At 44.9% G+C, this 14,868-nt stretch overlaps 1 long non-coding RNA gene across 1 annotated transcript in view; it reads right to left on the reverse strand.

Annotated features, from left to right (window-relative positions):
- Positions 1-910: 910 nt before the first annotated feature.
- LOC142560460 (uncharacterized) overlaps positions 911-14,868 on the reverse strand; it is a 52,619-nt gene continuing 38,661 nt past the window's right edge. The window contains exon 3 of the long non-coding RNA XR_012823376.1: positions 911-2,952. This is a non-coding gene — a long non-coding RNA (uncharacterized LOC142560460). The remainder of the gene's footprint in view (positions 2,953-14,868) is intronic.

Below are 14,868 nucleotides of genomic sequence, written 5' to 3' on the forward strand. Positions count from 1 at the left end.
AAAAGCTCCAATTCTAGGCATACATCACTCTCCGTGCAAATGCATGTGTATTGACACTAACTTGCCTAATTGATAAATGAATTTGCCCAAATTACTTTTCGCAGAAAAAAAATCAGCCTATAGACCCTTTAGATGCTCAGGCACTCCAGCTCACTCAATTCTCAAAAAGGCTCAATCTGGACGCTTACATCGCTATTCCTGCAGCTCCACGTATACTGACACTAACTTATATGAGTAGTAAACGAATTTCCTCAACTTAGGTATAGCGGAAATAAACTTCAGCCTATAGACAGTACTTCACCGCATTCCTATTGACTGAATTCTTTGAAAAGCGCAAAACCGACGCATACATCACTCTCCCTGCAAATGCACGTATACTGACACTAAGTTGCCTAAGTGATAAACCAACTTGCCCAAATTCCTTCTCCCAGAAATAAAACTCAGCTTATAGTCCTTATAAAAGCTCAGGTACTCCTGTTCACACAATTCTCTGAAAGGCTACACTAAACGGTAACTTCATTATTCCTGCAACTGCACGAATACTGCCACTAAATTCTACAATTAGAATACAAATTTGATCAACTTATTTATAGCGGTAAAAACGCCAACCTATGGACAGTACCTCACCGCATTCCTATTGACTGAATTCTCTGAAAAGCTCAAATTCCGCACATACATCACTCTCCCTGGAAAGGTACGTGTAGTGACACTAACTTGCCTAATTCATAAACAAATTTAAAAATTACTTTTCGTAGAAAAATATCACCCTATGGAACCTTTAGTAGCTCAGCTAACTCCTGTTCACTCAATTATCCGAAAGGCTTAAACTGCACGCTTCCTTCACTACTGCTGCAATTGCACAAATACTATCACTAACTTATATCATTAGTAAACTAATTTGCTCAAGTTATAGCGCAAAAAACGCCAGCCAGTACAATTACTACTTCACAGCATTCCTATTCGCTGAATTCTCCGAAAAGCTCAATTTCGATGCATACATCACTCTCCCTGTAAATGTACATGTACTGACACTAACTTGGCTAATTGATAAACAAATTTCCAAAATTACTTTTCGCAGAAAAAATATCACCCTATAGCACTCCTAGAAGCTCAGCTAACTCCCGTTCACTAAATTCTTTGAAATGCTTAAGCTGGACGGTTACTTCATTTTTCCTGCAATTGCACGAATACTGCCACTAACTTATAGGATTAGTACACGAATTTGCAGTTGTAGCGGAAAAAACGCCAGCCTGTAGACAGTTAGTACCTCACCGCATTCCTATTGACTGAATTCTCTCCGAAGCTCCAATTCGACGGATACATTACTCTCCTTACAAATTTACGTGTACTGACACTGACTTGAATGATTGATAAACGTATTTGCCCAAATTACATTTTTCTGAAAAGCAATATCACCCTATTGCCCTTAGAAGCTCAGGTAACCCCTTTTCACTCAATTCTCTGAAAGGCTTAAAGTGGACGCTTACTTCATTACTTCTTCAATTGCACGAATACTGCTACTAAATTATATGATTAGTAAACGAATTCGCTTAACAAAAATATTGCGGGAAAAACGCCAGCCTATATACAATTAGTACCTCACCGCATTCATATTGACTGGATTCTCTGAAGAGCTCAATTTCGACGCATTCAACACTTTCCATGCAAATGTACGTGTACTGAAACATATTTGCCTAATTGACAGACAAATTTGCCCAAATTACTTTTCGCAGAAAAAATACCCTCTAGCGCCCTTAGAAGCTCAGGTAACTCCTGTTCACTCAATTCTATGAAATGCTCAAACTGGACGCTTACTTAATTACTTCTGCTATTCCACAAATACTGCCACTATATGATTAGTAAACGAATTTGCTCAAGTAAGTTATAGTGCAAAACACGCCAGCCTGTAGACCATTACTTCCTCACCACATTCCTATTGATTGAATTCTCTGAAAAGCTCAAATTCGACGCATACATCACTCTCCCTGCAAATGTACGTATACTGACAATGACTTGAATAATTGATAAATGAATTTGCCCTAATTACTTTCGCAGAAAAAAATATCACCCTACAGTGCCCTTAGAAGCTCAGGTAATTCCTGTTCACTCAATTATCTGAAAGGCTCAAACTGGACGCTTACTTTATTACTCATGCAATTGCACGAATACTGCAACTAACTTACATTATTAGTAAACGAATTTCCTCAAGTAAGTTATAGCACAAAACAAGCCAGCCTGTAGACTGTGAGTACCTCACCACATTCCTATTGACTGAATTCTCTGAAATGCTCAGTTTCGACGCATACATGCCTTCCCTGCAAAATGTACGTATTCTGACACTAACTTGCCTAATTGATAAACAAATTTGCCCAAATTACATTTCACAGAAAAAAATATCACCCTAAGGCGGCCCTTAGAAGCTCACGTAACTCCTGTTCACTCTATTCTCTGAAATGTTCAAATTTGACGCTTACTTCATATCTCCTGCCATTGGATTAATACTGCCACTGACTTATATTATTAGTAAACGAATTTCCTCAAGTAAGTTATAGCACAAAACACGCCAGCCTGTAGACCGTACCTCCAAACATTCCTATTGACTGACTTCTCTGAAAAGCTCAATTTCGACGCACACATCACTCTCCCTGTAGGTGTACGTGTACTGGCGCTAACTTTCCTAATTGGTAAACGAATTTGCCCAAATCTGTGGTGCATTTGTTTAACGGTCGATACGGCGACTTCGCGAGCAGGACATTAAAAAAAACATTTTACAGCAGAAATTAGCTGAATGAACTTGTCGATCATGGGCTACGCGAAAAGTTCTTTGAGCGTAATTAGTTCACTTCGAAAGCAGCAGAAACGATTGTGCTCATCTTGTATGCTATGAAGCGGAACTTGGCCCGGCCGTCTGTCCGTCCCCGGGTTGTTTCAACCAGCAGCCACGGTGATGTCCTACATAAACGAGTCGCAAGCATTAATCCAGATACTTCGTAGTGTCTTCAAAAAAGCGGCACGTGTTGCGTTTTGTCGTCATAGACTAAATGTATTCACGGAAGCACGTGAGCACTCTTTCGCGTAATCACATGCACTGTCAAGGCAAAATGGCAGCCAACGCAACAGCAACCCGCGATATCGTTTCAGGCTACATCGCCCGTTATTGCAGCGAGTACAATCTTTAATTACAAGGAAATATTAGAAATCAAACAGCGCGAAAGGAAAGTGATTAACACAAACGCTGATTTTGCGAATGTTTACGAAAAACGCGTCTAACATGTGTTTTTGATAAAGATATTGTTACAAAAAAAATCATTTTGCCACCTGTGAATCCTTAGCGCAGGCGCGATATTCTGACCAGCAACCTAGGAGGCCTGAAGAAAAGCTGGCCACTAGGTCCGCAGGGCAGGAATCGACTTACCATGTCGCTAGATCAGCTGGCCACCAGATCCACAGGGTGGGCATCGAGACACCAAGCAGCTGGAGCAGGTCTTGGCCACCAGGTCACAACCTCGCAAACAGGGGTAAAGAACGATTTAAGGAAAAAATTGGCCAAAGTCACATATCACATAGACACTACATGAAACGTTCATTGAGCGCAATTATTTCACTTCGAAAGCAACGAAGTATTGTGTTCTACGAGGATTGTAGCCCACGACGCAAAAAGCCTCGTGGGCCACATGTTGCGGCAAGGTGCGATACACAAACGAAGAGGACGACGCTGTTCTGTATTCGGCTTGAACCCCGGTGCATTGATGGTAATTAATGGGTGATTGTGTTTTTATTTTGTCCCTTGCAGGGCAGCTCGTTTTAACCTCGTGTCTGTTTAACCTCGTGTCTATCGTGTTTTAACAGCTCGTGTCTTGCAATTCCATTATTTCTCTCCGTAGAACAACCTCACCCCGACATCTAACGCATGTCTTTTTTCTCTCTTTCTTTTCTTAGTTGCTGTTGATACTTGCAACATTTTTTTTTGTCTCTCCTCACATCTGACTGCCATTTCTGTATTCGTAGTAACGTTATAATGAAATTTCTTCAAATGTATTTTCAAAATCGTCCCCATACCGGTCTTTACCTATCGAAACAGACAGATTGCGAGTGCCCCGTCAATAAATAAACACGAAGTATTTCGTCGTTTCTTGACTAGCTGCTACAGCGAGGTCAAAGCGCATTCACTGACGCTTGCACAATCCCTACAGCGTTCACAGTGGCGCAGCAGTTCGTTAAAAAGACGTTTTTCTCCTCGCAAAATGCTTCTCAATATAAGCGATTTCCTAGGCCCCCATAATCTAAACTTCACAAACCAATTCAGAAATAATTTTCTTTCGCAAAGAACGGTCCTATTCATTTGGGATGCTGGAATAGACACGTACAAAATAGGAAAGTCAAGGCATCACACAAAAGCCGGAGCATCGATTCCGACAGCAAATTATTAGACAGCGATAGGAAATAATGATATTATTGGCCGAATAATATTGTAAACGATCGCTTACTAACCAGATTAACAAGCATGGCGTCACGCGAGCACAGACAGAGTTTTCCTCTGAGCAGTCTTGCGAGGCAAATTTCATGCTCGACCGGCAGATGTTAATCAACCTCGACGACGTCTTCTACCTCTGCTTGTGCTTCGGTGCCGAGACCTTTAGGCGCACTCAAGACATGGTGACTCTAGCTTTGCCGTGTGGCATTGCCATACGATCCCTGATATGTTTGAAGGTTTGAAGGTTTATTTCCGCAACTGGTGTTGCGAGGACAGCCAGGGAAAAAGCTGTATAGACAGCTTGAGAGGTCCTGGCTTCCTCTTACAGTGCAGCATTGACGGCGGCGGAGTACAACAACAAACAAAATGTGAGGAGAAAAACAAAAAAAACAAAAAAAACACGTACGTTCGGTACAGAGAATGAGACATGCACGTTCAGTACGCAGTACATTGTACTTGTACAGTACAAAACTACACGAACATTTGGGGCAATTCTTTCAGAGAAATATTAGATAAATCAATATTCTCGTAGCAGTACAAATGGTTCAGAAGTGTCGGTAAGGTATGCTGCAACATTGGTTTGCCATAGTTTGTGCGGCATTTCTTAACATTCCAAGGTTCTGCTGTGCGGGTATCATACACAGTTCTGCTCTGCTCTAACCCAGCAAGTCTAAGCAAGGAGTCATCATTTTTCATCATGGCGAGCTTATATTTATAGCACAGTCTGTAGTTATACATGGACTTCATCTGTATAATGTTGTGTTGATGGAAAAGCCCTGCAGTGTGGAAGAAATACGGCACTTTACATGCAATGCGTATAATACGTTTTTGTAAGACAGTGAGTCTGTTAATGTTTCCAGCTGTTGTTGTTGCCCACACCATACATCCGTAGTTGGCTATGGAAGAGAACAAAGAGTGGTAAAGTAACAAGTTAACTGATGTAGGAAAATTAAAGCAATTGCGGCGCATGATACCAACTGTTCTGGAAAGTTTCTGAACTACGTAATTAATATGATCATTCCACGACATATCTGCTGCAAAGTAAACGCCCAGAGTTTTCACAGACTGCACAAATTCTATTCTGGTATTGTTTAATTCAATTAGAGGAGGTTCAAAGTGTTTGTGACGTGGGTGAAACATGACTGCTGCAGTTTTGCTAACGTTAATTCTTAAGTGATTATCAACCGCCCAAGTATTTATTTCATTTAAGGTTTTATTAGCTCGATTTGCGAGATCAGCAGTTGAAGTACCCGAAAAAAACAAGCTGGTGTCATCTGCGTAAATTATGTACTTAGCAGTGCTGTCGATGTGGACAATATCATTGACATAAAGAACAAAAAGAAACGGACCCAAAATGCTCCCTTGCGGAACGCCGGAAGCTACCGCTTTCAACTGGGAGCATTCACCGGCAATACTAACAAACTGAGACCTATGTCGCAAGTATGAGGCAATCAGCATATGGGCTATGCCTCTAATACCGTAATGATCCAATTTTTTAAGCAGCACAGAGTGATTAACAAGGTCGAACGCCTTTGAAAAATCTAGAAATAATCCTAGTACCATGTTTTTTTATTCAAAATTTTTTAGTATGAATTCTTTTTGAGCAAGGAGAGCTAACTCAGTAGATCTGTTTTTACGAAAGCCATATTGAGCTGTAGTGATAATGTTATATCTTTCACTAAAACAAGATAGCCGTTTAAGAACAACTTTTTCGAGGCCTTTTGAACCCTATCATGAGATGTTCGTCAGTGAGTGAACCTCTGAGAAGGTGCTGGAGTGAGAAGGGTTGTTCGTGTGAGCATGCCGGACTAATACGCCCTGTTGTACTGCAAGTTCTGCGCGCAGCTTATACACGGGAAAATGCAATATCAACGGACACCGTTGCAAACAGAAGAGTAAAAAAAGTAGATCAAGCTTCAACAAAGTAAAGAAGTTGTAGCACAAACATAAATATGTTTGTGCTACAAACTTATTTATTTATTCGATCTTTATTCGATATTCAGATCTAGTGAGTCTCGAAGTCTCACCAGATCTGAATATCGAAGAATCTTGACGCGCCGACTGAGTTAGGGAACAAAGTCATTTAATGAGATGCTTCTGCAAAATCCGGAACATTGGGTAGCCTGTTCCTGTCTCGAGATTATAGTCTCGCAGGAGAATGGAAAACACTAGAACAGGAAAAAGTTCACGCCCTGCCATTCCCTCGAAGAGTAGCATTTTAACAGGACGATCGCGAAAGCGGAAGTACCGTTGGTAAGTCACTGTGACGCGATGAAAAGAACAGCCGCTAAAAGATGGGACTGTTTGGAGCTTTTTGTATCCCGGGTTCCGACACCGTGCTTCTGCGCTTCAGGCTCGGGCTCCGTGACCTGCCCATAGCTCTCCTTATTGAGGAGGCCGGACAGATACCAGCAGTCCCACCCGGCGGCAAACTCCTTGACGTGAGAAACGCGTGAATCCCCCGCCAGGAGCCAACCTGGCTACCTCCCAAGCCCGCAAAGACCAGCAATTCTTGCCAGTCGGTCACGGGATTGGTGATTAACGAATGGGTAAAGTACTATATTACTGTGACGCTTTAACCCCTAGCGACGAGGAAGACGAAAAAACATGCAGATATCCAGGACAGCGTTGCAATGTAGATGACGCAGAGCTTGTTTGAGCAAGCGAATTGGCCACAGTAGCGGATGACAGCTGGGCAGCCCGGCCGCCAGTACATTTTAGCTGTCTGCCTCGCGAGTCCGAACGAAGGCGATGCATGATGCATCAAGCGTGTTGGTGAAATGTGCATGCATAGAGAAGTGTGAAACATCTCTAAACCTACTTAAGGCTGCAAACTCCTTGTGGAAGTGTGGCACATACATTCTAGGGGATTGTGCAAGAATTGGACACACAGCCGGTAGGCACAGACCAAGTTGTACGTACCGAGCGCGTGGATTAGTCTGTCTGGGCGCACTCCCGGTGTTATATATAAAACCAGTGAACCCAAGTTGTCTACTACAGTCAAGGCAGCAGCCTGCCACAAATTGTTTATTCGGACACGTATACCAAGATGACCCAAGTTGCGTATTCGACAAGGCAGCATCCAGTCCATACCCAGTGGCCCATGTTCTCTACTTATATCCATAAATATACGAAGTGAGAAAGCGACGACGAGCGGCAAGCTGCGCAGAAGAGGTAAAGAAAGCTTCGCTCTAAAAGAGGACGAACGAGTGCGGCCGAGTGAAACACTCCCCGACCGCTCCGAAACCATCAGCCGTCTCAGTCCTTTTATTTCATATGAAGTACCGCGTTTCAGTTGCGGACGCTGTGAAACTACGCGATGACGTTTTGAGCCATTCAGGCAGGGCATTTGAATAGGCGCTGGCGAGATGGCTCCTTTGAAACTATAGCAGAATATGAGTGTCCCAAATGATAGTATTGCACATTTACCTGTTCACTGACACTACTGCATGAGCTACGTCGAGAGATAAACGTATTAGGAATAAGCGAGGATACTACTGCACTGATGGAAGCTATTTATGTATGGCGTCCAGGGGTAGCACATGCGTGGGCGATACATTTATTTGGCAAGTATAGTGAACAGAGCTTCTTGAGCGGCACACTGCAGTTGTTCAGTGATTTCGCCCATAAACTTAGCATTTTTTTTTTCTTAAAGGGGAGCATTTCATTGCCTAGTCGGAGCCACGTGTCGTAGATTAGCAGACGACGAAGAAAAAGAATGGATCGTGGGCTGCTGCCTCCGCGCCTGGCGTCAAGAAGTGCGCGCACCTTTATCATCATCATGATACCCTTTGTGTTGGTCTCTTCTCCGTTTTTTCTGGCGACACGAGCTGCAAGTGGCCGGCGTTCCCGCAACACCACGGTCAAACGCGAGGACGTGCAAAGTCAGAGTTTGTCGCCGATTGGCGCGTACTCCCGCGCGTTCGCTCTCACATCGCTTTACCAACACGACCTAGTCTATAGGTGGTGTCGGCTGTACTCGTTTGGCGCCTCCTCTACTTGCTCCACTCGCCGGTACGGGAGTAGGTACCCCTTACAGAAAGTTTTATAGAAAGTCTATAGACATTGGTCTATGAAGTCTACAGACCGTCTATAAATATTTCTTTAAACAAGTCTATGAGAGTCTGTGGACTTGTGGCCTTACATTTTTTGTAGTCTATGAAAATTCTGTGTCTATAGACGCTCTGTAGACTGTCTACAGATTAATGAAAATTCACGTTTGTAGACAATTGTCTGCAGGATGTCTGTACATAAAAGTGCGTAGGGTTATACAGTTCTATTTTTGTAGACTGAAGTGTATGGAATGTCTATAGACAAATGTCTATAGATAGTCTACAGACATTAGCTTATAGAGATTTTATAACTTCAGTCCACAAAAGTAGAACATGACTGAAGTCTATAAAATCTCTAAGCAACTGTCTAGTCTATAGACATTTGTCTATAGACATTCCATAGACTTCAGCCTACAAAAATAGAACTGTATAATCCTATGCACTTCTCACTATAGACATTCTGCTGACATTTATTTGCCCACAAACGTGAATTTTCATTAATCTATAGACGGTCTGCAGACAGCCTATAGACTCATACGTTTTAAGTGTAAGGCCATAAGTCCACAGACTGTCTACAGACAATTCCAGTAGACCAGTCTATAGCTAATCTATAGACATTAGCCTTACACTACTTATCGACTACTGTCGATACAGGGTATCCCAGCTAACAAATTTACTGAACATGTTCAACGAAGAATAATGCAAAAAGAGACGGTGCAGTAAGATCCGAATTTAAGACCTATGGTGTCCAGCCGTCAGAGATTTGAACGGTAGGTCTTTTTATAATAGTATATCTTGCACTGTGTGTTTTTTTAAGCTTGGCTAAAATAACCGGGATGGGCACCCTATACACAAGTTATACAAGCCATATTTTGCCAACTGTGTTTCAATTATATATAAGCACTCGCTGCTGAGGTTTTTAATAAGCAGTCTATTCGAAATGCCTATAGAACTTTATTGCATCCAGAATGCATATGCGAACATACCTGGGGTACTGTACATGCAAGCAATCGAAAAATCTCAAATGCATGTAGCTCTCAATCTCTACATAGGATTGCATGAACATTTGTGCACATGCAAGGTTAAGAAATATTACAGTTGCATGCAATGCATCCGCTTGAATGAAATATGGTAGGTACCTGCTATTTACAAATTAGTTTACATATTTGTTTACGTGAGCTAGGAAAACAATCTTTAAAGTATTTGTGCATAGGTACCTGATGCTTCTCATCTGCACTTATGCATTAACGCTAGTTGATTAATGCTTTTGAACCAGATGTTCGCCCATGCAACACAGTTTAACCAAATATTAGTTGAATTTATGGTCTCACAACTGGAATAGACGCCTATGCGAATATCAGTCACTGCTTTCAGAAGTTAGAAGCGGTAAAGCCTCACTATCGCTTTACTATGGTCCCTTTGCAGTCGTTCTGTGGAACGACTGCAAATGGGCCAAGACGAAAGTAATTTTTTTGAAAATTGGCGATGAAATGAGGACACTCTAAGAGGCCATAAAAAGATATTACCGCGGTTCCTGTTTGTTCTAGCTCGGTGTAGGCGTATTTCTAGCGCTTTGATTTCTCAATGGGCTAAATGAGAATGTGTCGCCATGCATGCTTGCACTACACGCGCACGCGGTGACGCATTTGTCAAACCAACGTCACGCGAAACGTTCTGGCCTAGGCTACGGTATGCATGACCACACTCATAAAAGAGTTTGCACCCTTCGGGGCTTGTCTTGTCCCAAGCGCTAGTAACTACGCCATAGCAAATGCGTCATGTCTTGCGCGCATTTCCTTTCTCTAATGCAGCGCACACGGTATTTCCGGGTATGTGCGTAATCAGCGCGAGACAACATCCTCGACAGCAAAGTAGCAAACGCAAGAGTTTTCAAGAACGGAAACACAACCAAGGCAGACGATTATTGCTCTGTGATAAGATAAGCTACAAAAGGTGGAAACTTCTTTAAGAGTGAAGGAGTATTGATATCTCGCACTGAATTAAGAAGACGTTTGCAGCCTGCAATGACGAACTTGGGTGGGAAAGAAAAAGCTTTCTCCGGCAGGAGAAAGTATCACAAGAACCACAACGCGCTTAACATCCACACGAAAACTCAATGGATATAACACTAGTCAGCCTACGCTGATACTTCAGTGCTGAACTTATGTGCTGGACTTCCGGTGAACGCAGAAAACAACGCCGCCACACGAGTCAGCAGTTGTGAGAACAACAAATGCACGAACATAGTCTCCTATGAAAATTAACATCACTTTCCTGCAGAAGCAAGCCATCGACGTTAAAAGTGCGAACAGGTTGAAGGCGGCTGCGCTCTTAAGAGGAAGCTTTAGCTCGGGCCCAGCTCCGACGCGGCCTATTCAAATACATGTAAGACGCAAAAGCGCTCCTATGAGATAACCCTTGGACAGATTTTAATGAAATTTGTTGCATTTCAGGGAGAAAGTTAAATTCTAGTGACTGTTGGAAGCGGAATCTCGATTCGACGTGAGAAATGCATGAATCCCCGCCAAGAGCCAACCTGGCCACCTCCCACCCCCACGACGACCAGCGTTTCTTGCCAGCAGGCCACGAGAATTGATTAAGAAACGATAACAGTACTATATTAGTGTTACGCTTTAACCTCTAATCACGAAGTAGCAGACGAAAGAACACACAGATATCCTACGCAGTGTTTCGATGCAAATGAGGCAAAGCGCTTTTGATGAGCTGTCGAGTTAGCAGCAGCAGCGGTTGACAGCGGGGCAAGCTGGTCGCCAGTACATTTTAGCTCTCATCCTCACAAGTACGAACTGATGATGAAGGGTGTATACCCTGGTCGCCAGTACATTTTAGCTCTCCGTGTCACGAGCACGAACTAAGGTGGTGCATGATGCGCGAAGAGTATTGATGAAAGGTGTATACACAGAGAAGTGCCGCAGGAGGAGGAAAGAGAAAAGCAGAAGGCAGGGAAGTTGAGCAGAATAACGTCCGGTTGGCTACCCTACATCGGGGAATGGCAAAGGGGAAAACAAAGACGACAGGGAGGGGAGGGAAGGAAAGAAGGAAATTAGCGGTGAGTTCGCTGGCGCGTGTGGTCTAATAGAAATTTCATTAATAGTCACAGACGTTCAAACAAGCCCATCGTCCTCAAGAAGCACAAGAGCGCCTTCACCGCTTCATGGGCAGACGAGCGCTGGGGGCAGTGTTCCAGCAGCACCTGCACAGAAAGCGGCCGATTTTCCAGTTTTTGGAGAGCGTTACCAAGTTCTTGTCTTTCTGGGGCATATCGTGGACAGTGGCACAGCAGGTGGTCGATATTTTATTCGGTGCCTCAAACCTCGCATGCTGCACTGCCGGTCACTCCAATTAATGCAGAGTATGCCTTTGTGAAGGCAACTCCTAACCAAAGGCGACAGAGAAGCGTATACCATCATGTGAAGGAAGTCCGACTGGAGGTCGGAGTTGCAGTGAGGGGTTTAATCGATGCAGTCGTGTAAGTCTTAAGTTTGGCGAAATCCACTCGGTCAGTAAGAGAGTGTGTGCCAGGTGTCGAAGCTGCCTTACGGCGTCTGTCCTCGAAAGCGCAATTGGACGCACAGCGCATCTACTTGATGTGCTGTGCGAGCAGCGTTATCGGCGGAATCATTGCCACTGATTCCACAATGACCTGAGAAAGTGCCACACATATATGAAGACTTAAATCTATTTAGAAGTGCCACACATATCTAAATAGATATGTCTTCATACTCCTTATGGAACTTCGACACGTACATTCCAGGAAGTTGGGCAATAACTGGACACATACACGGTAGGCGCATACCGATTTGCACGTACTGAGCGCGTGGAGTTGTATGTTCGTGCACATTCCCAGCGGTACATAGAAAACCAGTGCCCCAAGTTGTCTTACAGTCCAGGCAGGAGCCAGCAGCAAAATGTTCGTTCGAGCACGTATACCCTGATGGCCCAAGCTGCGCATTCGGCAGAACATCCAGCGCATACTCAATGGCCCAAGTTACTTATGTCCAATGAGAAAACGACGACGAGCTTCAAACCCCGAAGAAGTGTAAAGAAAGCTTCCCTCTCAAAGAAGACGAACGAATGCAACCGTGCGAAACGCTCTCGGTCCGCTCCGAAAGCATCAGCCGTCTGTGTAAGTTTATTTTCTACAGACCGCTGCGTTTCCTGTCGACTAGCTGTGTCACTTCCAAACTATGGCCACTGATCCGTGGTACCATTGTGGATGCTGCCAAGCTGAGCAATGTTGGCGTTTTGAGCCATTCAGGCAGGCCTTTTGCATGAGCGCAGGAGGTGATTCGCTTGAAATTTTGGCAGAATGCGAGTGTCAAAAATAATCGTATTACACATTTACCTGCTCATTGTCGCTTCTGCATGAGCGACTTCGACAGGTGGACGTCCTCGGAAGAAAAGATTCTACTGCACTGGTGGAAACTATTTACATATTGCTTTCATGCAGGGGTAACACATGCGCGAGCGATACTTTGATTTATTTGTTAAGTATACAGTGAACAGAGGCCATTGAGTGGCACACTGCAGTGGCTCAGTTTTTATGCGTTGCATATTGCAATCACTCAGTTCAGCCCTTGGGCGCGGCCGGGCAGCCACCATTGACCTTTAGCGCAACCACGTGACGTGACGTCACGACAGCCGGAGGAAAAGCTGGGCCCCAACTCGCGCAGCCACCACCTGACTCCCGCTCCTCCCGCTAGGGGCGCGTGACGTCACGGAGGAAAAGCTGGGCCCCAACTCGCGCGGTCGCGCGCGGCCGCAGCCACCACCTGACTCCCGCTCCTCCCGCTAGGGGCGCTGCGCCGGCGCGTGACGTCACGGAGGAAAAGCTGGGCCCCAACCAAATGCCCCAACTCGCGCGGTCGCGCGCGGCCGCAGCCACCACCTGACCGCGCAATATGCAACGCATTCTTGGCTTAACCAAGCTAATGGCCATTTTTTTTAGTCCGTAATTCATAGCGTTTGTTTTCCTTTGTTTTTCTTAAAGGGGAGCATTTACTCGCCTAGTCGGATCCACGGTCAAACGAGAGGACGTGCAAGGTCACAGAGTTTCTCACCGATACGCGTATATCCCCAAGCGCCAGCTCGCATACCGCTACACAATCACTACCTAGTCTGTAGGCGGTGTTGGCTGTACTCTGTTGGCGAGCTCTCCTTGCTGCACTCACCGGTACGGGTGTATAGGTACGGAACGAGCCACGTAACAGTACAAAGGCTCTGCAGAGACCACAGAGCTATGCGAGACGTGCCGATGTGACGAGACAGGAGGCCAAGCCACGGGCAGAGGAGCCACGCGCAGTCACGGAGTAGAAGCGACGCGCGGCCGAAGAACAGTGGCACGCCAAGTGAAGGGCCGCTGAAGTGGCTGCCGAGATTGAGCGGCGCCGATTGGGAACCCGCCACTTTTGGGGGTACGACGCGTACATTGGAAAAGTACTTTGTCGAAGACGAACTTCGTTCGGCATCTACAGTCTGCGACTGGCTCTGATTCCAGTCGTACGTCGTCGGGGTGTGGCGGCTCGTGCGTGTGGAAGTGGTCGAGTGAGGGTTTCCCCGGGAGGACGCGAGTGGTTTCTGGCTTTGCACCACTTTCTGGGGAGAAATGCTTCGCATTGACTTAGACAGTCACCTAGAATATCTTCTGCCGCAATTTTATTAGGGCAAAGCCGTTCTTAGCGAGTTACCACAACTTTTCCGTACCAGCTATGTTCCCAGCCTTTTCTGTGGGCTGATCCCTGAAATTGTGGAGCCTAAAAGTGTGGGCCGACATGCACCTCTGCGACCACTGGCCGCGGCGATGTTCCTTATATACGTGTGTATGTATATGTTATATTTTATAAATATAACAAATACAATGGTCTGATGGCAGGTTTCGAACAGAGGGCATCTAGCACAGGAGCCCGGTGCTTCAGCTATTAGAATAGTACGTCCTTTAAGGGCCCCTGAAATAGTTTCGACCATCTTCTAGACGCGTATGGTACAGCAACAGTAAAATGTACGCGCCACAATGTAAGTGAAGCGCATCACATAAAGATATATGTGGACCATTACAAGTTACTCTCTCCCTAGCCACGCTTGTTCTCAACTCTTTAGCCAAGCGATCGGTGCTACTCCACCCGCCTTGCCTGACTGTGCGTAATAATATGACGTCGTGTCGTCTACTCCAGCAGCAAAGTATAATACGCTTCGCTACTGCTTGGTTAGCTGTGTGTTTGTTTAAGCTCTTTGCCAACAGTTGGTTGCACCCTAAAGGCTACTAACGTTTGTACCCTTCCGCCTATCGGGCTAAATTCCCAGTCACCTGCGTTTGCAAGAATA

The sequence above is a fragment of the Dermacentor variabilis genome, chromosome 10 (genome assembly GCF_050947875.1).
Source record: "Dermacentor variabilis isolate Ectoservices chromosome 10, ASM5094787v1, whole genome shotgun sequence".
In the NCBI taxonomy this organism is placed as follows: Eukaryota; Metazoa; Arthropoda; class Arachnida; order Ixodida; family Ixodidae; genus Dermacentor; species Dermacentor variabilis.